Genomic DNA, 24,475 nt, shown 5'->3' with positions numbered 1-24,475 from the left:
TATTTTAACACAATAGATTACATTTAAAATTAGTTCACAGAAATATTTACTTGCTAAAATTTATTATTTTCAGAAATCTCTGTAGTCAGTAATTCTCTGCAGAGGAGCATTTACCTTGAGCTTTATGTGGAGAGACTTTAAATAGTAATTGCAAATAATAAGTAATTTTATTTAAAAAAACAGCATGATATTGATTAAGGTAAATATGAAGCCAGTAAATTGGAAGTCCACTGCAAAGATAGCCTGATAGAAAAATACTGTTGTGGGAGATTTAATCATTGTCATAATAAGCAGAAACAAAGATGAAGCTATATATCCAAAACCGAATGGCAACCACACCCAGCAGTAATCAGTTGCCAATACTTCTTTGACTCAGATTGGAACCTGCTGTTCATTTCCAGAGTTCTGTGCTGCGATTTTGTCTGCTAGAGATTGCATGGGTCTTGTGCATGCTCACACCATTGCTGCAGATTCATATGAGCAAGGTCCCAGGAGCCTGTAGGTCTAGTTCCACTTGGTCATCACCTCCTTCCTGGCTCTTATAATCTTACCCTTCTTCTGCAATGATCCCTGAGACCTGGGTGGGTGGATTTTAATACAGGAGTCCTGTCCAATGACCCACTCTGAAGACTCTTAATCTCTGCGTTCAGGCCATTTGTGACCTTTTGCAATCTTGGCCCTCTGTTGCATAAGGGATCTTCATTGATGAGAATTGAAAAATGTATCAGTGTTCTTTTCATCCCTTGTTCTAAGTTCCATGAGCCTTAGGTGCAGAGGTTGCATCCTACATGTGCCCCTTAATTTTGGTCAGTTCACATACAATCTTTGTGTCTGACCAGTTATAGAACTCTGTAACTATGTCTGCCTCTTGAAAAAGAAGCTTCTTTGATGGATGGTGATTGGGGAATACTTGTTTATAGATTTAAGAATCCATATTACATTTGTCTAGGGATGTGACAGCCTTGGAATTTTTTCTAAGATCTATGACATCTCCAGCTATATGTATTTGGCTAGGTTTAGAGTACCACACATTAGTTTCCTCCCATTGAGTGGGCTTTAAGTCCAATTGGGTAGCTGCTGATTACTCCCAAGATAAAAGTGCCACTACTGTGCCAATGTCGTTTGCTGTGCAGGTCATTAATGTGGTTTTTAGGCCTTGAAGCAGAGTTGGACCATTGATTGATGTTCTCCCTATATCATGATCTTCAAAGCTATGAGCATTAGCCCTCAGGGGACGTGGCTTCCAGGTCGACTCCAGCTCTGTTGCTCCAAATCCTGTGTCCAAAGTATGTCTTGTTTTCAGCAATAGGGCCTTACCATCACGTTCTCAAAGACAATCAAGGACTGTGGCAATAGCCTGTGTCATTTCGGGAGTCTCTTAGACTATCCTGGCCAACAACTCTGATGTTTTCTGTCTGGCTTGTTTTCTGTTTCTTGTTATGTAGCCTTCAGCTTACTCATGGACTAATGTAGAGATATTGTATGTGTAATTTTCTTCTATTCTTCTTTTCTCCCTCTGAGCAAATCTATTAGAAATCAAAACACTCCAGGGTGCTGAGAACATAAATCAGCAACTGAGCTTATGTTAAGCATGTTTTTTATTGAACCTGAGTTCAATCTCTAGCACCTCCATAATCAAAAATAAAATGACTCAATATTGTTTAATGAATCACTACAGTTTCTATGCATATAATAAACTTTTACTATGACAGAGGAAAAAGGAACAAAACTAAATGGACTTTTGGTTAAGAAGTTTGCTGTATTAGAATAGTAAGTTGGGAGCCAGTGGTGGTAGTGCACGCCTTTAATCCCAGCACTCAGGAAGCAGAGGCAGGCAGATCTCTGTTAGATCCAAAAGATATCTGGGAACACAAACTTGTCCAGACAGGCTTTCACACATATGACAAAGTACATGAAATCCAGTGGGTCCCTATAAGAGGTGTGCAGATGGGAGGAGTCTAACTATGATCAAAATATATTGTATGGAATTTTTAAAAAATTAAATAAGAATGAAAAAAACAAATCAACAACAAAAAGTATATGACAAATCTTTACATGAGCAGATATATTTGTATTTCACCCCAGTATAGTAACATATGTCTTTAATCCAAGCATTCAGGAAGCAGAGCCAGGAGGATTTCTGTCAGTTTGAGACCAGACTGAATTATATAGCAAGTTCCAGGATAGTGAGACCCTGTCTCAAAAAGCAAAACCAGACCAAAACAAAACAAAATTAAACAGGAAATTTGATTATATTTCATATATACCTCAAAGAAATAATATTTTCAAGATTTTGTGCATGACACCATTTTTTAATTATACTGAACCATCAGGAAGCAAAGACCTCCCTCCCTCAGGTATGTACTTACTTATTTATTTATTCATTAGCGCACCTTTCATTTATTGTTTCACAATTTCGAATTTCAAGTCACAGTGAATTCAGTGTGACTTGGTCCTATTGATCCCCAGCTCCCCATTCCCTGCCTCCCATCACACCTCCCTCTCCCGCTTTCATGGCCTTTTAGTTTTGGTCCAGAGCCAATTAGCGTTGCCAATTAGGATGTCTGCTGATTCTGTTGGATTACTTTTGTCTGTACAGGAAGCCAGAGCTGCAGTGAGTTCAGGAGCACAGCAGCTGTGTCATGTACAAAAGACAGCATCTCCCAGCATGCCTCCCCACCTCTGGCTCTTACATTCCTTCTCCCCCTTATTCTGCAGTGTTTTCTGAGCCTTGAGGAGTGTTGAAATAAATGTTACATTTAGGGCCGTACCTCAGCTACTTATGTGGATTACCGGTGGATATTTTGCATCACCACCATTCTTAAGGCAGAAATCATAAGCTACAAATATGCAATTATGTTCACATTTACACATAACAGTAGAAAATATACATATCATTAACACAGTTAAGAAAAAAATAACACGAGCCACAAGGAGCACAAGGAGGCACCTTCAGATGCCCAGTGCCAGTAGCTGACCACAGCAACAGCAAAACATGGTGACTTTCAGTCTCTAGCACTATTCTGTACTTGATTAAAAGGTAAATATGCAGTGAACTTTAGTCTGATAGGTAAGAGGAAACTTCACATGCCACCAAGGGACTAGGAATTGGATCCTCTAGGGATGAGGAAGCATTTTTCCAGATAACTTTTGAAAATTTTTCCCTCTCACCTGTCTTATTTCAGATCTTTTAGATTTTATAAACTTACATGATTTCTTGTTCTGTCGTGAATGCACGCTGCTCTAGTCCTTCAGTAAAGTCAGCACACATTTCTTTCATACCATCTTTGCAAACATTTTTCTGCAGTGGTGGCATCAGCTGCACCTTGATCACTATTTTCATAATTTTGACTTAGAAGAAATTTGCCAACGAAGGCCTCATTACTGATGTTTTAAACCATTTGATACGTCTTCTAGCTTACTAATTTGTATATGTAAAGAGGTCAGACACTTTTATCCCACATAAGTTACAAAATCTTTCAGTTAACCCTCACTGAGCACAGTGTGCATTGAGGCCATGGGCACCAGGATGAGAGAAGGGGAAACATAAAAATCCCAGTTTGAGTTTTTAATGACTTTCTGCAGCCCAGCAATAGACGGTAGGTCTCCATTTCTCTATGGCTTTTTGTCCCCAGCAGCAAATTTCTATTTCCGTGAAATAGACCCCATCTCCCCATGTGGTGGGTCACTCTGTAGTTGCTACACCACAAAAAGAGGAAGAAGTTGGGACGCCAACTCTTACCCCAGTCAATGAACAATTACAGAGACAGAGACCCAGTTCTTACTACAGAAGGTACACATAGACACTTTTAGAGCAAACAGAAAAGGAGAGGCGGAATCACCAGATAGGGCACCCACACTCAAAAGTTCAAACCCCCTTAAAGTCGGTGGTCTCCACAACACTGGAGGCCACTTCTCTGCCTGAGAAGCCTAGCATGGCAATAAAAATTTTCACTTTGTACTGTGCCTTTTTCCTGTCTTTTATTTATATGATGGAGAAAAAGAATATCCGTGTGTTAACTTGTGTTTGGAGAACAGAGGATGCACCAGGCATGCACCTGTGTCTGTAGTCACTGTTTTCAAGCATTAGTGATAGCACACAAAGCATCCTTTCTGCTAAATTTCTTTCCCAACCCACACCCTAGTTTACTGCTACTAGCACATTATGCAAACAGTGATTTTTTAAAAAAATGATTTATGTCAGCCTATTTGTTCTAGTTTGCTTCTCCATTGCTATGACAAAACACTACGACCAATACCAACTTGGGGAGGAAAAGGTTTATTTTATCTTACATCTCCCAGGTCATAGTTCATCAGGGGACCCAAGGTAGGAAATGAGGGGCAGGAACCTGGAGGCAGGAGCTGGAGCACAGACCGTGGAGGATCACTGCTTTCTGGCTTGCTCCCCTGGCCCCTGCTCAGCCTGTTTTCTTATGCAACACAGGCCCACCTGCCCAGGGGTGGCACTGTCCACAGTGGGCTGGACCCTCCCACATCACTCAACAATCAAAAAGATGCCCCACAGACATGGCCACAGGCCAGTCCTATGGAGGTAATTTTCCAATTGAGGCTTCCTCAACCCAGGTGTGTCAAGTTGACACTAAAGCTATCCAGCACACTATTTATATGAATTGATTAATGAAACCACACTTGGGGAGACAGCACATGTCATATATTCCTTTTTGAGATAAAGCCTTACAATGCAATCTTGTCTGGATTGGAACTCATTATGTAGGACAGGCTGGCCTTGAACTTGTGGTGTGCCTTCTGTTTCTGCTTCCCAAGTACTGGAATTACAAGCACGTACAACCAGGCATGACTTCATAAAAAATGATGGAAACTAACTGCAGGATGAGAAAGTTGTCAAGGAATAACAAAATCTTAGATCATCATCTAGTCCAGCTTCCTTGTGGAAAGCACAAGCCAGGGTACAAGTTGTTTGTGAGAAAATCAGAAAAGAATATCCTTGATGACTCATGTCTTTTGCTAATGTAACAATTAACTGGTAACAAATTCAATTCTCTAGAGAAAATGAGGAGGACTCAGTTGCTTCTCCTGGCACAGCTAATATAGCTCCTGAGTGCCTGCTGCATTAGCACATCCCAGCATCACTGCTCTGTTTGACATCCTTGGTGCCCACAGGAGGTATCTCAGCTGAAGTCAGCGTCCGGGGTGGGGGGCAGTATGCCTCAGTAGTGATGGTCCGCCAGCATTAAACGATTGTTCCACATCATATTCTCATCAGTGAAAACCTTGGTGTCTATTTTGTAAAAAGCCGATGTTTTATCAGCATGGATCTTCACAATCTAATGTATCCTTTCTATTTTTAAAAAGTTTTTTATTTATCTTATATGTATGAGGGTTTTGCCTGAAGGTGTGTAAGTGCTGGGAACTTGACTCAAGTCCTCTGCAAGAACAGTTGTGTTCATAACCTCTGAGCCATCTCTCCAGCCCTGCTGTGTAAGTTTCTGAACCCACTCTGAGGATTATTCGAAACTTCATTCTATGTCTGTTCCATTCTGATCTTTTCCCATTTCCAGATAACATTGCATTAGGTTGTATATGTTCCCTCTGATATCAATGGACATCCTCTTTCGATATGGAGTTGAGATCTTCATTTTTAGCCATATACAGATTTTTAAATATTTTTTATTAGCTTCCATTAGTCTTTTTGACAAGATCTTCAATAATCTTTCTAGTAAGGGGAAGGATAACTAACTCTAAAGACTTTTACTAAGAGTCATATGGAAACCTCTTACTATAAAACTTTAATATATATATATATGTAATATAAACAGAATTTAAATTGAGTTACCCTAAAACCAGGAGTTCAATGGCCATATCAGACACCATGGTGTAGCATATAAAAATCCCAGTGCCAAGAATGGACACCATATTTTGGAGCTGTTGATGGCAGGGGGCAGGTGGGGGGAGAGTCCCATGCACATGCAGAATACTTGCTATTGCCATTGTACTTAGTTACCTGCCAGAGCTTTACAGTAAGACCCTATTACTGAAGACACTACATACATGAGCTGTAGAAGAAACAAGGAGAAATCAGACTGGTGCTGGCCTTAAAGCTTCATCTCTATTGGTGCTTTCATGGTGCTGGAGGGTGCTAAATGTGCTACTGGAAGAGAAAAGTAATCATCAGCCTTGCTCAGCTGTGAATGCTGTGAGCTACAGTAACAACTGCCCGGGAAAGATACACCCATTGGTGCAATAGGGACACACAAGTTGTGGAAGTAGGCAAATAACTTCTGACTGAATGCAAGGCCCATTTTACAAGATGGAGGCCTTTTAAAAACATTTCTATTAATAATAATGTCTTTATGTCACAGGCATGAATTAACAAAATATTAGAAAGTCAAGCAGGTGCATTGGGCCTTTTGTGGTACATCGTGGGGAATCTGCTGTCAGCATGTCTTGTCTGCTCTTTCTGGGCATGGCCATGAGAGAAATCTGAATGTACATGCAAAGTCGATATTGCAGCTTATGAGCACAGAGAAGATTTTTCCCTTTAGGGACATGGAGTAAGCCTTGTATGTGTGCCTACGTCTAATTTGTCCATTAGGCCAGGGGTTGGATTTTTCACTTGTAGCTTCACATCAGAAGTTGTGAATGTTGGAGCATTTTAGATTTCTTGTTTTTATATTAAGAATGCTTGGTCATATTCAAAGTTTCAGAACAAGAACTGCAGTGATGCAAAATTCATACATATAACTCTCCCTTTCCTGAGGTATTTCCTGAGCTGCTTACCTGGTTGTCCATCACCACCTAAGGATGTAGCATATAAATGCTGCACAGATCTCATTCTGTGTCATCCCAGTAAGTCACAAATCCCAAACCATAACATAGGCTCAATATCATTACCTAAATCCTAGGCCTTTTTAATAGTCTCAACATTGTGTCTTATAGGAAAATGAGCTAATCGCAGAACATGTTTTGTGTTTATTTAAATCTCATTATTATTCCACAATATCAAGCACTTTTTCTGTCTTCCTTGTTTGATGATATTGAAATAACTGAATATTACAGGAATTATTTTGTGGTACAATCCTCAATTTTGGTGGCATCATTATTAGTTTCAGGCTTTCAATTTTAACATGATTTTTATAGGTTTGATGCTTTCAAATATGAATAACACCTTGAGCTGCCAGGGCTTCTTCAAATTACCCTAATACTTGAGAAGTTTCTTTTACTCACATGATCGAATCAGTCTATGTTCTTCTCCTTTATTAAATTATTTTCCCCTCTGTAGTATTTTGATAAGATACTATACTAGTTAACACTATGAATATGCCACTCTTCAAAACAATTGAATTTTCTTCACCGACTTAAACATGATTCTGAGGATTTTCCAATAGCACTTTCTAATTCCATCGTGTCTTCTACGTTGATCTGCTCTGCTCTCTGTAGATGACCCTCTGCTCATCCGTGTGTTCATTCATCCATTCCTTCATAACAGCAGGTTATTTCGATGCAAAATTTATTCCAAGGTTTTTTTCAGGCATAACTTGTTCAAACTTGATTCTGTTCTGTCTGATTTCTACATTCCGTAATTCTTTAATCTGTCTTTCTCCAAGGATCAGTCCCTACCTCCTTTTACAAGTAACCATATTTAGAAATCAATTATGATGTCAAATACTCCTCAGCTTTAGAAGTGCCAAGTATGTGTGCATACAAATGTAAACATAAGGATTTCTACATATTTCAAAGTAAAAATTCCTATCAATGTTTCACTTCTCAGCCAACACTTCTATACTTATCCCAATTGCTGTATTTTCTTCGATTTATCATTATTCTTTGCCATGAGAAAGCTAGTTCCAATTTTTCTGCAAATTATCAGTTATTAAATAGTTCCTGGGTAAGTAAGGCAAGGTGACATGTGCCTGTAATCCCAGCACTTTAGAAGTAAAGGCAGGAGGATCATAAGTTCAAAGCCAGCCTTGGCTACATAGTGAATTCTAAAATTCTGAAGTAATAACAACAACAACAACAACAACAACATGGTATAATTGTCCCTGGAGAACTGGAATAGAGCCAACGCCTAATTGGCTCTTTTCTTGCCTCCATTTCCCCGTGTTAGTCATTCTAATCCTTCCTGAACTATTATTGATGCCAAGCCTTGTGCTCTCCTTACCCTTCACCCCTCACTCCCTGAAAGGCTATCACTCTCAATCCATCTGACATTTTTAACATATGGAAGAAACAAGGAAAGAAGGAGGGAAATATTTTTCAAATAAAATTTATGCTCTTTTTTCAGTTTTATTTAATCTGATTTTTATTTGTTCTTTGTAAAATTTTATTGAATTTATATATATTTCATACAGAACATCGTAATCATCTTTATACCTACTTCTCAATTAACCACCTTCCTTACCACCCTCCCACTGGATTCCATGCATTCTGTCATTTGTGTTAAGGTCTATCATGTCAAATTAATGTCCCCAGATGTCTCTCAGTGCAAGCTCACACGCTGAGGTCTAGTCAGCCTAGCTAGAGTCCCTTGCTTTAAGAAGATCAGCTCCTCTTCACCCAGCAGTAATCAGATGCCAATAGTTCATCAGTTAAAATTGGGGCCTGCTGCCCACACCATTGCTGTAGGATCATGTGAACAAGGTCCCAGGAGCCTGTAAGACTATTTACATGTGACCATGCGCCTCCTCCTCTGGCTCTTACAATCTCTGCTCCCTCTTCCCCAATGGTTCCTGAACCCTGGGTGGGTGAAGTTTAATACAGGTATCCTGTCCAAGGACCCACACTCTGCAGGCTCTTATTCTCTACACTTTGGCCATTTGTGCCCTTTTGTGTTCACAGCCCTCTGTTCCATGAGGAAGCTTTGTTGATCAGAGTTGAGGGATGCATCAGTCATACAGATTTTTATTCCCTTGTTCCAGTAGGTTCTGTGAGTGTTCTGTTTAGAGGTTCCATTGTAGATGTGTCACTTAGGTTTGGGCAATTTACAGATAAACTTTGTGTGTAACCAATGGTGGAAAACTATAAAAATCTCTGTTGCAAAAGAAGCTTATTCGATGAGTGGTGACTAAGGTATTTGTCTGTAAATATAAGTATCCATATTTAACACATAATAAGAAAGTACATTTGCCTAAGGATGTGACATCCTTGAGGTTTTATCTAGGTCTATGATCTCTCCACCCGTGTGTATTTGGCTAGGTTTATAGTACCACATATGAGTTTCCTCCCATTGAGTGGTCTTTATGTCCTGCTGTTGATCACTCCCAAGATAAAAGTGCCATTACTGCACCAATATAGTTTGCTGTGTTGGTCATTGTTGTGGTTGTTGGGTCTTAAAGCTGTGGTTGGACCATTGATTGATATCCTCTCTTAGCAGCTTACACAGTGTTTCCCAAAACTATGAGAGCTAGTCTTCAGGGAGGTGGTTTCCAGGTCAGTTCCAGCCCCATTGCTCCAAATCCTGTGTCCACAGTATGTCTTGTCTTTTGCAATAGGATCTTAGCTTCAAGTTATGGGAGGCAGGGACTGTGGCGACAGCCTGTGTAAATTTTGGGAGTCTCTTGGACTACCCTGGAAAACAGCTCAAAGGGAGGTTCCTCCTATTTCTTGTTATACAGCCTGCAGCTATTCACATGGATTCCTGCAGAGGTATTCTATGTGCAATTTTTCAACTGGTTTTTGAACTAACATGTTTTCAAGGGTGAAATGGGGAAAATGGTAGTATTTCAACTGGGGGGTGAGAGAGGAGAGTTAGATAGAGAGAGAGAAAGGAGAGATAAATAGTGCTTAGCTGGTATGAAAAACCAGAGGGAAACATATTGATCTAATTTTTAAAAGATATTGTTAGTTATTTTCTACCAATAACTGACCTTGATTTATCTAAAGTTCAGAGATCTATAAAACCTTGGTTGGTGTTCTCAGTGGTTCATTTCTTTACCTTGCCTTCTTAAATAAGCAAGGTTTCTCTTACAATCAATATAGAATCATTATTTTACATTGATTAAAACAGTATCTTTCTTTTCAATGGCTACACAGTGAGAACTAAGAAGCAATGTCTCTGATTTTTATTCCTGGCAGCACTTCACAGACACCGCTAGTCCATCTTGACCATCAAAAATATATTAGTCTTTCTCTTCCATTGACTTTGTTATAAATGGAAATGTGGTTTTGCCCTCAGGTTTCCTAGGATTAGGATTTAAAACGGATCAAGTTATAAATTAGGATTGCTGTTCTTTAGGCTCAAATTTGCTCAAAAAAAGATATATACACCCAAACCTAGCTAATCCAAGGAAAGAAAACCCTTCTCTAAAATGTGAGCTCTGCTCCCAACCTCTTAGAATTCTGTCCACCATGATCAAAGACAATTTCACCAAGAACCAGTGAAGCTCCACAAACAGAAGTATACATCTGTGTACACACCCTGACATCCAAGCACATATACAGTAACAGAACTGCTCCTGTTGATATTAAATTGATAATGCACAAATTCCTTACCTTATTCAATGAAGTTCAATTTTCATGTTAACTCCTGTAAATGTCCTATGAGACAGAAGTTTCAAACTAAATATTTATTTTTTATCATTCTTAAAATACTACTTGAACTATATTAGTGCTGCTAAAAGCCATCGTTAAACATAACAGACTCTGTATGCGATCCATTCTCAAGGGGATTTGCATTGCCCTAAAGAAGGTAAAGAAATATTTCTTTGGCTATGAAGAAATATTGTGTGTGTTTGTATACAGAAATACAGACACATATAAATGTATGTATACATAGTCCCACACGTATGCAAAAACATTCACATAACATATTTTATGTTAAATTTTCTTGGGGTAAAGGTGTTCAGAAAAGGAGGACAGACATGGAAAAGCTGTGAGGCACATCACCATATGCCTACCACTGTGAGGGAACACATTATTATCATTAGTGAAACGTGGAGTCATCTTGGTGGGATATTTGTCAATGTACTTAGTCTTCTTCCTCTGTTTTCATGTAACTAGAAGTGCCTGAGAAACAGAGGCATTTGATTAATTGGTAATTATAGGGACATCAGACAGTATAGATAACATAGCAAAGTCATACTTGATTTAAGTAACTCTGAAGAACTGTAATAACTGAAGAGACATTTCTCTGTGAAAACGTTGGCATTCCTCAGTAAGAGAGAACAAACTTTAGATATTTATCAATTTATCTATTATTTATTTATTTATATTAATTACTTTTTTATTGATGTACCTATCTATTTAATGGACAGGGACTTGATGTAATACACTAGTTAATGATTATATTAAAATGTAGAATACTATGGTCTCTTCAAATCTGTGACTTGTTAAGAAAAATTAGGGAGTCATGACCTTATCAATATTCTAATAATCTTTCCTTCATTGCAAAAATCCTACCAGGCTCTGAGCCCAGCTAAGAGATCATAGTGTTAAATAACAAATAACTCCTGCTCTCATGGGTTTTAGCAAATAATAATACACACCATGCAAAGGAAACAATTACTCATCACCTGCATGTGCTGACCAATATATTCATGCAAGATACATATAATAATAAAATGTAATTTCATTACTATCTTGTACTCATTCTAATTAATTTACAATATGTTTTCCTACACAATTTATTGTATTATAATTATATTGTATTATAGGGAACAGAGATACACACTGTATCTTTGTTTATGATGACTTATGCTAGAACACTTGAGGACTGGATATTACAGTTTTGAGTCTGGAAAGAAGTTGGTTAGTCTGTTCAAAGTGGGATGTACTTGATCTTTAAAATGTTTCCTTATGGCACTATTAGGAACTATTTGCTTAAATTATCCATCAAACTAGGATCTGGCACTACATAGGAAAAAATGAAAAAGATAGAAAGAGAGTTATCTGTACAAATTCTGAGACAAAGAAAGAATGTTAATACTACATCATGGTTAATGTGAAATATACAATAATCAAAAGCTCCTTGTTTTAAGCAATGACAGGGTAAAGAATAAATGTGTTTGCTTTTTAGTTTTCAGAAATTGTGATGGCCATAGGCTCGCATATTTAAAATGTGATAAACTTCTACTGAATTAAACAATTAGAAAGCAAAGCTACCATGCAGAACTGCTACAGTCAGAAAATTTTTGAGAAGGCGTTCCTCGAGGTGGTATGAATTAGAAGATAATTTAATCCCTGCACTTAACATGTTAGAATAGAAAAAAATACATATTGTATATGAAATCAATTTTATCTGTATTTTTCTTCTAAGGTGTAAGAATATGGAAAACGTGGTTTTCACTTTGTTATTTGGTAATTGAAAGAATTTTAATCTGCGATGTTATTAGGTAGAAATTGACATAACACAGAACACAGAACATTCTGACATTGCAAACAGAATGTCAAGGAGAAAACATAATTTTAAGGACATTAAGCATATGTATTAGAATTAAGTTTATCACATCACAAAAGTCACCACTCTAAACAATTCAGTCATTATGGAGAGCAGATAATAAATATTAGCAGATAGTTTAAAAAATAAAAATGTGTTAGGTTAGACTTTTCATCACTGAGACAAATAACTGAAAAAAATACCCAAAGTTGGGAAGACATAAGCGCTTCCTTGTGCAACAGAATACAGTGCACACAGAAGGCCACAACTGGCCCAAGTATAGAGGATAAGAGACTGCAGAGGGAGTGTCCCTGGATAGGACTCATATTAAACCTCACCTACCCATGACTCAGATCAAGGACCATTGTGGAAGAGGGGGGCAAAAAGGCTAAGAGCCAGTGGCTACACCAGTTCACAGCCCTATCATAAGTGAATAAGGGCTCAGTTTTCTTCAAATCCTTACTAACTTCTGTTGTCATTTGTTTTATTTAAAAAATTTATTATTGTTTTTTAGTTTATGTGTATTCATGTATGTAAGTGAACCATATGAATGTAATGCCTGTAGAGAGCAGAAGAGGGTATTAGATCCCCTGGGCTGGAGTTAAAGATGGTTGTTATTCGCCATGTGGGTGCTGGGACTCGAACCCCAGTCCTCTGGAAGAACAAGTGTTCTTAACCAATGAGCCATCTCTCAAGCCCCATTGCTTTCTTGATTGTTGCCATCCTGACTGGGGTAAGAGAATCTCAAAGCAGTTTTAATTTTCAAGTTTCCTGGTTGCTAAGAATGTTGAAGACTTTTAAAATATATGTTAGGTGTTTTTATTTCTTATTTTGAAACCTCTCTATTCACTCCATAGCTTGTTTTTTAATTGGGCCATTTGTTTTCTTGATTCTTTGCTTTTTAAGTTCTTGTATATTTTAGATATTAATCTTCTACTAAATGGATAGAGAGAAAAGATTCTCCCTCACTTTACAGGATTCTTCTTCACTCAATTGTTTCTTTGCTATATAGAGGCATTTTAGTTTAAGGAGGTCGCATTTGTTAGTTGCTGGGCTTAATTTCTGAGCAAACAGAGTACTATTGAGAAAGTATTATTGCTCCTCTATCTCGTAGGGTATGGCTTATGTTTTCTTATCCCAGCTTCAGAAGTTCAGGTTTCATATTGAGGTTTTATCCATTTGCAGTTGATTTTTCTTCAGGGTGACAGATATTGGTTCCCTGTCGCTGGAAAAGTTGCAGAACCTAGAGGTTAAGCTATTATATAGCCATTTCCCTAAACCAATACAATTTGTAACTATAGTCTAAAAACCCACCTTAAGCCCACCAATAACTTCAGTTCTTACTCCTCATAAAAGAAGCTTCTTTTGCAATAGATAGAGATGATTACAAAGAATCACAACCAGTCAACATGAAGAAGATAAGCAAATGCTCCTGTACAGGTCCAGCAGACACATCTTAAATGCAATCCTGCAACTAAGGGTCAGGGAATATCACAGAAGAGGTGAGGGAGTTGTAAGAGCCAGAGGACCAGAATGCCTGCTACTATGCAGGGTCTTTCAGCCATGGCAGGGACGCTGCACCCATGAAATTCCAACAATATGACTGCCTAAATAAAACCTACATAATGACAACATGAGCTGACATACCAACATGGATGAAGGAAATTTTGCAAGGTCCCATCTTTAGATGAAGACTACAGGAAACGAATGACTCCTGAGAAACAAGGAATCAATTTTCTCCAGTGATAAGCTCCCTGATAGGTTACCCAGTCCCAAGTGGTCAGCCCTAATCAGATGTACATACCAGCATCACTAAAAAGATTCAGTAGGTTGTTTCCATATGCACATATGTGTCTATATTATATACATATTATATATATATACACATATATATATACAATTAAAGAAGAGATCAGGACGATGCAAAGGAAAGCACAGGGGAACGTTGGAGGAGTTGGACAGGGATGAAAGGGGTGGAAATGGGGTGAACATGGTACTCATTTATGAAATTCTCAAAATTGAAAAATTAAAATATTAAAAAAAATTTTCAATTTAATAACCACATGATTAGAAGAAGCATTTCATTACAGGTTTAACATATTCAATAACTATTTCCAGAGCAAAGATACATCTCTTTCAAAAGTGGCTGAAAAAAAATTTTTTTTTGGTCTTTTTGAGACAGGGTCTCCCTATAGCCCCAGGTGTCCTGAAACTCACTATGTAGACCAGGCTGGTCTTGAACTCACAGAGATCCACCTGCCTCTGCCTCCTGAGTGCTGGGATTAAAGGCATCACAGTTGATTAATACAGTTATACAATATTGACCTCAGTATAAACCCTATAAGACATAAAATTGAATGAGGTTTTAAACTTTAAAAAGATCTCCACTTCATTTTAAAATATACTGTTTCCTATAGAAAAAATCATTTTTAATGCTACCAACACTTAGGTGTTTGCACATGTGTCTTTAATCTCTATGTGTCTGATTATTACTAGTCACAGTCAGTTACACTCAGATCCTTGGCACCTGAGTATGGATATAAAGTCATCAGGTAAATTTCAAAGGTAATATTTTTCACCTCTGGTAATTAACATGAAGCAAATTTTTATGCCTCTTCCTCAAATATGACAATTTTTTAATCTGTTGATTTTTTTGTGTGTATGTATATCATACAGAACATCCCAAACAATCTTATTCATCTATATACCCACTTCCCAAATGGCACCCTTCCATAGCCTCCCCCCGCCACTGGAGCCCATATACTCTGTCATTCCTGTTACTGTCCACTGTGTTGTCAGCAACCCTAGCCATTCCCCAGTGCTTGTCCATCCACTAAAATTAGTTTTAAAATTTCATTCATTCAATATAACATTAAAAGCTGTATACATATATAACTGAACTTCATACCAAGAATGTAAATCTCCATGTGCCAGTGATGGGGAGGGTGGTTACAATCAGTTAGGTAGTAGTGTCATACGTCAGAACATCGCTTTCTAATACCATAAAAACTCAGGAGGAGGGAAAATCAGGGCACTGGGTTGAAGACACTTGGAGAACTGTAGTTTAACAATCTACATGAAGACAAAATTCAGATCAAGCATGATGGCATACACCTGTAATTCCAGCACACATGACACTGAGGAAGGTATATCTCAAGTTCAAGTTCAATGTAGTAATGCTGAGCTGCATGGAAAAAAAACATGCCTCAAAAATCAGGCAACAATAATTAAGAAAAATGATAAAGAAGTTGTTTTACAGGAACAACAGACAGCATTCTGTCCATCACCACAGAAACCAGAAAGAATGCCATCTTTTATGACTTTCTGTGAAAACTGTCATCTTTGAAAAACTGGAACCGCATGCTGATATCCTGCTGAGGATTCGAAATTCACAATAGGAAGAGAGGAGAGGACACCAGCTGAGAAGTGAGGATAAACACCAATCCAGCCCTATAAAGCCTTGGACTGCCATGGTACTTAACCAGCCTCTAGAGTTTATTCCAGGGTCCGGAACACGGGGCTCCTTGAAAGCAACTCTTGCTGGGCATAAATCAGAATCAAAGACCTAAAAATATGACAAAGAAATGAACTATCATAGTGAGGGAAGGATACAAAAAGTATGTCTTGAGTCTCAGAAGTTAGATGTCAGAGGAAGAAAACTCAGGAGTTTAAAATAAAGGCTATTACATTCAAATAAAAAGAAAAATTCAGTTAGATATGGAGAAATAAGAACCAAATGGAAATAATAAAATAAAAATTTGTGTGAATGAAATTAACAGTAATATAAAATAAAACCTCAATGCATGTTTTAGTTGAATAACCATAATTTTATAATTAATAAATGTACTAAAACTTGAAGGCTTACAAGATAGCTCAGTTGGTAAGGAGCTTATGTTGCAACCATGAGAATTTTAGTTCAATCCCTAGAAGCCATGTAAAAAATAGATTGTGGTGGTGGAAGTTTGTGACATGGAATGGACAGGTCCTTGGGGCTTGCTGGCCATCCAGTCTCATCTACTTGGTGAATTCTAGACTGTAGAGTAACTATGTCTCAATAAGCATGGTGGACAGTGCCTGAGAAATGACACCTGTGATGGCCCTCTAAGATGTCTCAAGAGAACACAAAGGGAATAAAAACATTGGGAGGGCTATACAAAGAATATTGGGGATAAAGGGAAAGAATGAGCTCAAGAGAGCTGGGACCATAGGAGACTGGTATTATCAAGGGAGAAATGGGGTTAATAGGGACACTTTAAATGGGGGAAGCCATGGTGGAAGGGTTAGACAGGAAGAGAGAGAGGGGAGATAAATAATGCCTAGCTCATGTAAAACACCAGAGGGAATCGTATTAGTCCTAATGACAACCTAATGACAAATTACATACACAATATCTCTCCATGTGTCCATGTGCTTAGCTAAAGGCTATATAACAAGGAACAGTACCAGAGAGGATAAACTTTCCTTTGATTTTTTGGTCTAAGAGACTCCCCAAATTACTCAGGCTATTGCCACAGCCCTTGATGGCCTCCCAGAGCTTGAAGATAAGACCTTACTGCTGAAGATAGAACATACTTTGGACACAGGATTTGGAGAAATGGAACCAGAAATGACCTATAAGTCACTTTCCCTGAAGGTTAGCTCTCATAGTTTTGGAGAGCAATATGCAAGGTGTTAAGGGAGAACATCAACTCATGGTCCAACACCAGCTTCAAGACCAAATGACTGGAACAGCATAAGACGTTGGTGCACTATTGGCACTTTTATCTTGGGAGCAATCAACCGCTATCTAATTGTACTAAAAGCCTAATCAATGGGAAGAAACTCATGTGTGGTACTGAAAACCTAGTCAAATACACATGGCTGGATATGTCATAGATTTTAACAAAAACCCCAAGGCTTTCACATTCCTAGACAAATGTAATTTCTTACTTTGCAAAATGTGTATATTTACAGACAAATATCCCAGTCACCACTCATCAACGGAACATCTTTTTCACCAGACAGAGACTATTACAGATTGGTCACATACAGACGTTGTCTATGAATTGCCCAATCCTAAGTGGCACATCTACAGTGCAACCTCTATACCTGTGGCTCACAGAGCATAGAATAAGAGGTAAGGAGGACACTGATGAATATCTCAATTCTCGTTAATGATGTTCCTTCATGCAACAGAGGACCAGGAACGCAAAAGGTCACAAATGGCCAAAGCATAGCTCTTAAGAGTCTGCAGAATGTTGCTTCTTGGACAGGACTCCTATATTAAACTTCACCCACCCAGGGCTCAGGGAGCATTGTAGAAGAGGGGGTGGAAAGACTGTAATAGCCATGTAATAGCATGACCATATGGATACAAAGTCCTACAAGCTCCTGGGACCTTGCTCATATGAACCTACAGCAATGATGTCAGCATGCACAGGACCCATGCAAACTCAAGCAGACAAAAACTCATCATAGAACTGGAGAAATGGACAGCAGACCCCAATCATAGCTGAAGAAATATTGGTGATTGATTACTGCTGGGTGAGGAAGAGCTGATCTTCCTAAAGCAATGGACTCTTGACAGGTTGACTAGACCTCTGTAGATGAACTTGCACCAAGGAATCTCTGGGTTCACTAACTTGACACAATAGGCCTTAAGACATGTGACAGAATGTATGGATTCCAGTGGGGGTGGGGGCATTGTGAGATGGTGCCAGTGGGGACAGGGATATAAAGATGATTAAGAAGGATTGAGATGTTCTGTATGAAATACACAAAAGTTCAATATAAAATTTAAAAAATAGTTGGGTGAAGCTGTATTTCCAGTGATCGCAATTGCTCCTAAAAGTAACTAGATCAAATTGCTTCTTTACTGATTCAAAATCTATTTAATTGACTTTGTGTTTCTTTAAAATAGTCCATTAAAATAATAACATCTATCATTTCTAAAAGCATTTCCAGACACCAGGCAGACCTAGGTGCACTGCCCTTTGTTTGGTTCTCCAATCTTGGTCAGGCCTATTGGTATAAGTAGTAATTTTATCTCCTTTGCTGTTTAAGAACAATGAATAACTAGTGAAAGTTTCAACAATTCATGTGTGCAATTTGGATTCCAACTTTGGCTATTGTCTTCCAGTCTATGAACTCAACTGCTGTCCTATACTTAATAATTTTAAATGTACATTTAAATATGTTACTATAAAAGTATGTGAAGCAGCCAAGCAGAAGTTTCAAAGAATGCTTACTGGTTACATTTCCTGTTTGAGAAAAATAAGTTAAATGAATTCTGTGAGGGCTACAGGTATTCTCTCAAAACAGTGGTTTTAATGAGTCATTTTTACCATAATCTGGATTATTGGCAAACTTATTTTTGCCGAATGCCCTTTGAATCCATCTGATAACCTTGGCAACTGAAACAGACAAATATTATTATTTGTATGTGTGTGTGCACACAAATGCATACTCACAAGCATGGATGTACTGCTGCACACAGATGGCGGTCAGGAGACAACTTGTAAAAATTCGTTCTCCTTTTCCAACATCTGGGTCCAGAGGATGGAGTGAACGCTGGCCTGACAGCAACCCCCTTAACCTGCTGAGTTATCTCACAATCACAGTCAGAGATTTGAAAATATAAAGTATAATAACTGCTCATGGATCTAGCATGCATTTCCAGATTTTTTGACACCAAACCAAGATATTTTCATCTGCAAAATTAATCCTAGAGAAATGCACAATCAAGTTACAAAAGAAAACTTTCACATACATACACAAAATCTCATATTTTTTAAGGAAGTGTACAATTTTTTGTTGGACCATATTTATAACTATCCTAGGCCACAAGTGTGACCTACCTGGAGCAGCTTAGAGAAGTGAATGAATTAATCAAAATGATAAATGTAATAGTTCTTCCTTATAGTAGAATGGAGTGCAAATCACCACACCATATAATACTGTCAGAGAGAGGAGTCATCAAAAGATAGTAAAGCTGTGAACAAAAGCATACTAAAAAGGATATAGAGTACTTTCAAAATAATACTCTAGAGATATATATTCAATCCAAAAGAAAAACTTCTTAATTTGAAAAATCTAGGAAACACTATCTTAACCATGTCATTACAATTAACATTGCCAGTGATAAGACATATTGACATCCTGTCTCTTCAGGTATGAAGCCATGAGGGGGCATAATCACTTCTAGGCTATCTGCCCCCCATACATAATTTCATCACAAGAACATACCAAACAAAGCAGAATGGGGGAGGGCACTCTACAAGTTCTCTACTCTACTCAGTTCTCTCCAACAGTTTCAAGGTCATGAGAAACAAGGCTAACATCTAGGAATTGTCATTAGAATAAGGAGGCATTCATGTGAATGAAGTTTGGTAATTCCAATACTATCAGTAGAGTAAGAATAATTAAGCATATTGAACCAATTTGATTTCCCCATTTTAATTATCACACTATGGTCATGCAAGACATTTTCTGTAACTGTAAACCTATTCCAAGAAGGTAAGTTGCTTGAGGATAATCATACAAGTCTCTGTTCACATTTATTTGGAAAATAGCTGAGATATTTCTAGGGAATTCTTTCTCTTGTATAAAGCCTATAAACGTTCAGTTCTTTATTGATTCAATTTTTGTTTTGAAACGTATATATAAATATTTTTCCTTATGTATCTTTTCTGTTAAAATTTTATTAAAATTTAGATATAAATAATCAGTGTCTTTACCTTAGATGATATTTATATAGAGGTACATATATGAGAACTAATTGGATTTAAATCAATGTTTACAGGACAGTGTGGCATGATTTTTTTTTTAATTGGAGTGAATATGTGGAAACACTTTGTTGATAATCAGAGGGAAGCACTGCTAACATCTAGAGGTGCTGGTAAAACTTGTAAGTCACAGGGCAGAACAGAAGGAAGAAATAATTGTCCTGTTCAAAATTCCAGTAACAGCAAGACAGAAATGTTGCTATAGTCACTGATGGCTTAATTCTTTGAGGTGTTACATAGAGCTCCAGAATGGAATATATGCATAAAACATATCCAATATGTCATATGTTATGTATATTACTAAATTTGACAGAAAACAATACAGCTGCTTTATGTTATGTGGAAACAGAAAACAAATGGAAGAATAAGTGTTTGATAAGCACATATCAGAAGTTGGAGGGATAGATAGCTCAGCAGTTAAGAGCTCTTGTTGCTCTTCCAAAGGCTCCAAATTCTGTCCCCAGCACCCAAGTTGAAGGGTTCACAATTGCCTGTAACTCTAACTCCCCATGAACCAACAACTTCTGGCCTCCATGGGTTCTTGCACAGATATCTTACACACACAGACAATATGCATATATAAATATTTTTAAGACTTAGAAAACAAAGAATATAGTGTATAATTTGCCATACAGAGTTACTTCATTAAAAAATTGCCTTTTCCATGCTTTCTTGCATGCAGACCTGTTGCACTTTATAAGTACAATTTTGTAAACCAAATAACATAATTTTGGAAGTTTCTTGTTCTGCTAGTTTAGATAAACTCAGACACATGTTCTTCTGATGCAAATCCAAGCAGCCCTTTGAAATTTCTCCTCTCAGGAGGCTCCAAAATGTAGTCGACATAATTATGGTTTGGGGATTAAGAATGTCTGGGTTCATGTTCTGACTCTGCCATGCATAAGCAGCATGTCTGGAAAATGAAATTTTCTTGCTATATTTTCCTCAATTGTAGGAGTAATAAAGTAACAAGAATTCTCTCCTATATTGGTTGTGAAGACTGGCTATAAAGAAATGTAGCATATTAAAACACTCTATGTGAGTTATTATTGCTGCTCTGTCATTAGTATAGTTACTCGAAAGGAGGCTCCCTCTTACAAGCAGTGCTGATGCACAGGGGTTCTTTTAAGAGACTGTTTCATCTGCGATGTCCTATACAGCCAAACAAATATGTAACATTGTTGTGTTTTATCTCAGTTTGGCATAGCTTATCCCCTTTCCCCTGAGAATTTTCAATAGGTTACTATATACTGTCCAAACTGTAAGTTTCAGATTCCCTAGAGAACTGGTCTTGGATTTCCCAAGGCATTTCCTACTGAGGAAACAAGAAGTCAATGGCATTAGATATTTGCATTTTTCTTTAAATGTACAAAATTTATAGAGAGAATGTGAGGCTTGTCATATACAACATTTGCAGTTGCATAAAATTTAAAATAAAAAATGTTTAAATTTTCATTCCCATAGTACTTTACCTTAGTTTTAAAGATAACCACTTGGGAATCTTCTTACTCCTATAAATAACCTCCAGTTCCCTATTTCTAAAATGAGATAATTCTTGAACCCTTTTCTTGGGGAACACAAATTTCTAAAATGTGACCTTGTTTTAATTGATGTAATTAATGTGAATTTATGTGTCTAAAATAGGATATATTAACTAAATGTCATGCACTGTTAATCTATATATTACATTTAAAATGAAATAAAACCCACATTTGAAAATTACCTTCTGCTTTTACATTTCAAAATATATTATTTCTTCAGCATGTGATTTGCTGTTGTTGCATAAATTGTTAGACTGTAATGACTATCATTTCCCTAAGTATTTTGAAATGTTTTTATTCAAATAGTTATTGTAAGGCACAAAATTTTTAAATTCATTCTATATTTTTTCCTTCCTTTCACATTTTCTATACTCACTGTGCACTTCAGAGAATAAAGCAAAAAGCGTGCAGCATATGAAAGCAATCTCAAAATTAGAGCATTCACAGGACACAAGTGAAAAAAGTCTCTGTTAGGTATTGTTGTTCATAGATCCTGAAAAGTGTTACTTAAGAAACAGAGTGTGGAAAGTATCCTGAGGCATAGTTTCCATTACTATGAACTTAATGTGCGTGACTTCAATAAGCAGAAGTAGATAATTTGGGTATTCAGTCTTTTTCTCAAGTACAATACAGAGATAAGCCACAGCTGATTTATACTAAAAGCACAGTTTTGTTTGTTAAAAGTAGAATGATTTTTAATGTTTTACAACTTTTCAGCCTCGTATCAGCAATTTATGTGGACTGTATGGACATTGTAAAACTAACTCCATGAGCTTAAAGGAAATAAAATGAAACTAAGACATCTATCTGTCATCCATCATCTAGCTATGACCTATGATGCATCTACCTATTAATTATCTATCTGTCATTTATTTATCTTTATATTATTTATCTCTATTATCTGTCTAATTATTATTTATTATTTATATACCTTATTAAGCTATGTAAACATCACTTGACCATATACATATTTCCATGGGAAATATTTTTTAAATTTATTTTTTTCTATTTATTTTATGTGTCTGAGTATTTTGCCTGCATATATGTAAGAGCACTTATATCATGTAATGCCCACAAAAGTCAGAAAAGGATATCAGATCTCCTGGAACTGGACTTAAAGATGGTTGTTAGTCATCATGTGGGTGCTGGGAACCAAACTTCTGTCCTGTGCGAGAGCAGTCAGTGCTCTTTACAGCAGAACTGTCTCTCCATCTACAGGGAAATCTTATCTCAGACAGTAGTATCATTCACTACATCATTAATCTAGGTAGATGTTCTGATTTGAAGTGCTGTAATACAACGCACCTAAATATCAAGTACACATTTTAAAATAGCCATGCTGCTCCTCTACACATGAATACAAAGAACATTGTTAAGAAGTACAAATGGCTTCTCTTTTATCATGGAGACAAGTTTGGTTGCTAAAATATCATAACTGGAAGAATCATGAACTCAACCTAGGAATTGGCTTTGGGGTCTCCCCTTTTAACCAGCACAAAAATTTTTTTTTTTTTCTTCTAGAAATTACACTCATTGTACCAATCTATTGAAGCAAAGACCATTTGGAGTATTTAGGATGGGGAGATGCTGGAACATCCCTTCAGTATTGTGCCTGTTCTGTGTGGTATGTAAGGAAATTCGTGCTACTGCTCAACAAGTCAATACTGCTGACATTACTGTGTGAAAACAGAATTTTCCATCCACCTCAGCATCTCAAATGCAGAGCAGTTCTGTTAAGCTAAAAATTGTAAAATGATTGTTGTAAATTAAAATTTTCTAGCGAGAAGAAAACTAAACAATCTCTGCAGATCACAAAATTTGCTTAGTTAACAGGAAAGAAATTTGTCCAGTGATTTTTTTTTATAAGGTGAGGAGCAGATGCATTCTAATAAACCTTTTGTGAGATAGATCTTGGGCGATCCATGCTCTTGACTTAGGAAATTATCCCAATAGCAAGAATGTGAGTCAACAATTAAAGTCAGTTAATGCATTATACATGCGTTATAGACTGCAGGTGGGTTTTCGTTATGATCAAAGTGCCATTAAAATAGCATTTTGAGAACATCAAACTCATGTTTATTTAGACGTTCAATGGCAAATTTAATTAGAGTTTGTTTTCTATAAATATTTCTAACCTATTCACCTAGACAAAACTTCTAAAAGAACATAAGGGAATTTGAAAGTAATTCATGTATTTTTTTAATTGAGCTTTTTAAATTTCATACTTTTCCATCTCAAATCCAGATCCTCTCCCTCACTTATCCACCCCCTCCCCAAACCGAACCCTATGCACTCTGCCGTACATGCTGAGTCCTATTCATTTAGGTGTTTCTACCCAAAGGTCCTTCGGTGTAAATGCAGCCACCAGAGTCTAGTCAGCCCAGCCAGTGGTTGTTTGTAAGTCATAGTCTACCTCAACCAGCAGCACTCAGTCTCTAACTTTCAATCTAGTACTGCCTGCTACCTGTTTCTCACCTCATCTTTGGCTCCTTGTTTCATTGAGCTTACATGGGTCCTGTGCTCACCACCGCTGCCACAGGCTCACGTGAGAAAGCCTCCAGTGGCCTGGAAGCCTTCATATGATTTTTAAAGACTAAAGCATATTTGAAATAGCCAGAGAAATATTTTAAAGCTTTGAGATGTTTTTTTTCTAATTTTTCAAATTCTAATTTTAATTAAATATTTTATGAGGACATGCTCTATTAAAAAACAATATAAATTTCTAGATGTTAAAATACATATGGAAAGAATAGCCCCTTTGTTCTGTGAGATCACAGTTGAGCTCCTTAACAATTCAGAACACGTCTACATTTGAA

At 37.2% G+C, this 24,475-nt stretch overlaps 1 long non-coding RNA gene across 1 annotated transcript in view; it reads left to right on the top strand.

Moving 5' to 3' along the window:
• Positions 1-24,475, top strand: part of LOC108491452 — a 90,111-nt gene that overhangs the window by 62,255 nt on the left and 3,381 nt on the right. The window contains exon 2 of the long non-coding RNA XR_001872759.2: positions 23,181-23,283. This is a non-coding gene — a long non-coding RNA (uncharacterized LOC108491452). The remainder of the gene's footprint in view (positions 1-23,180; positions 23,284-24,475) is intronic.

This window comes from Nannospalax galili, unplaced genomic scaffold (assembly GCF_000622305.1).
Source record: "Nannospalax galili isolate Female #2095 unplaced genomic scaffold, S.galili_v1.0 scaffold202, whole genome shotgun sequence".
NCBI classification, from domain to species: domain Eukaryota; kingdom Metazoa; phylum Chordata; class Mammalia; order Rodentia; family Spalacidae; genus Nannospalax; species Nannospalax galili.
The sequence above is the reverse complement of the archived record's forward strand: the minus strand, read 5'-3'. Positions and strand labels throughout refer to the sequence as shown.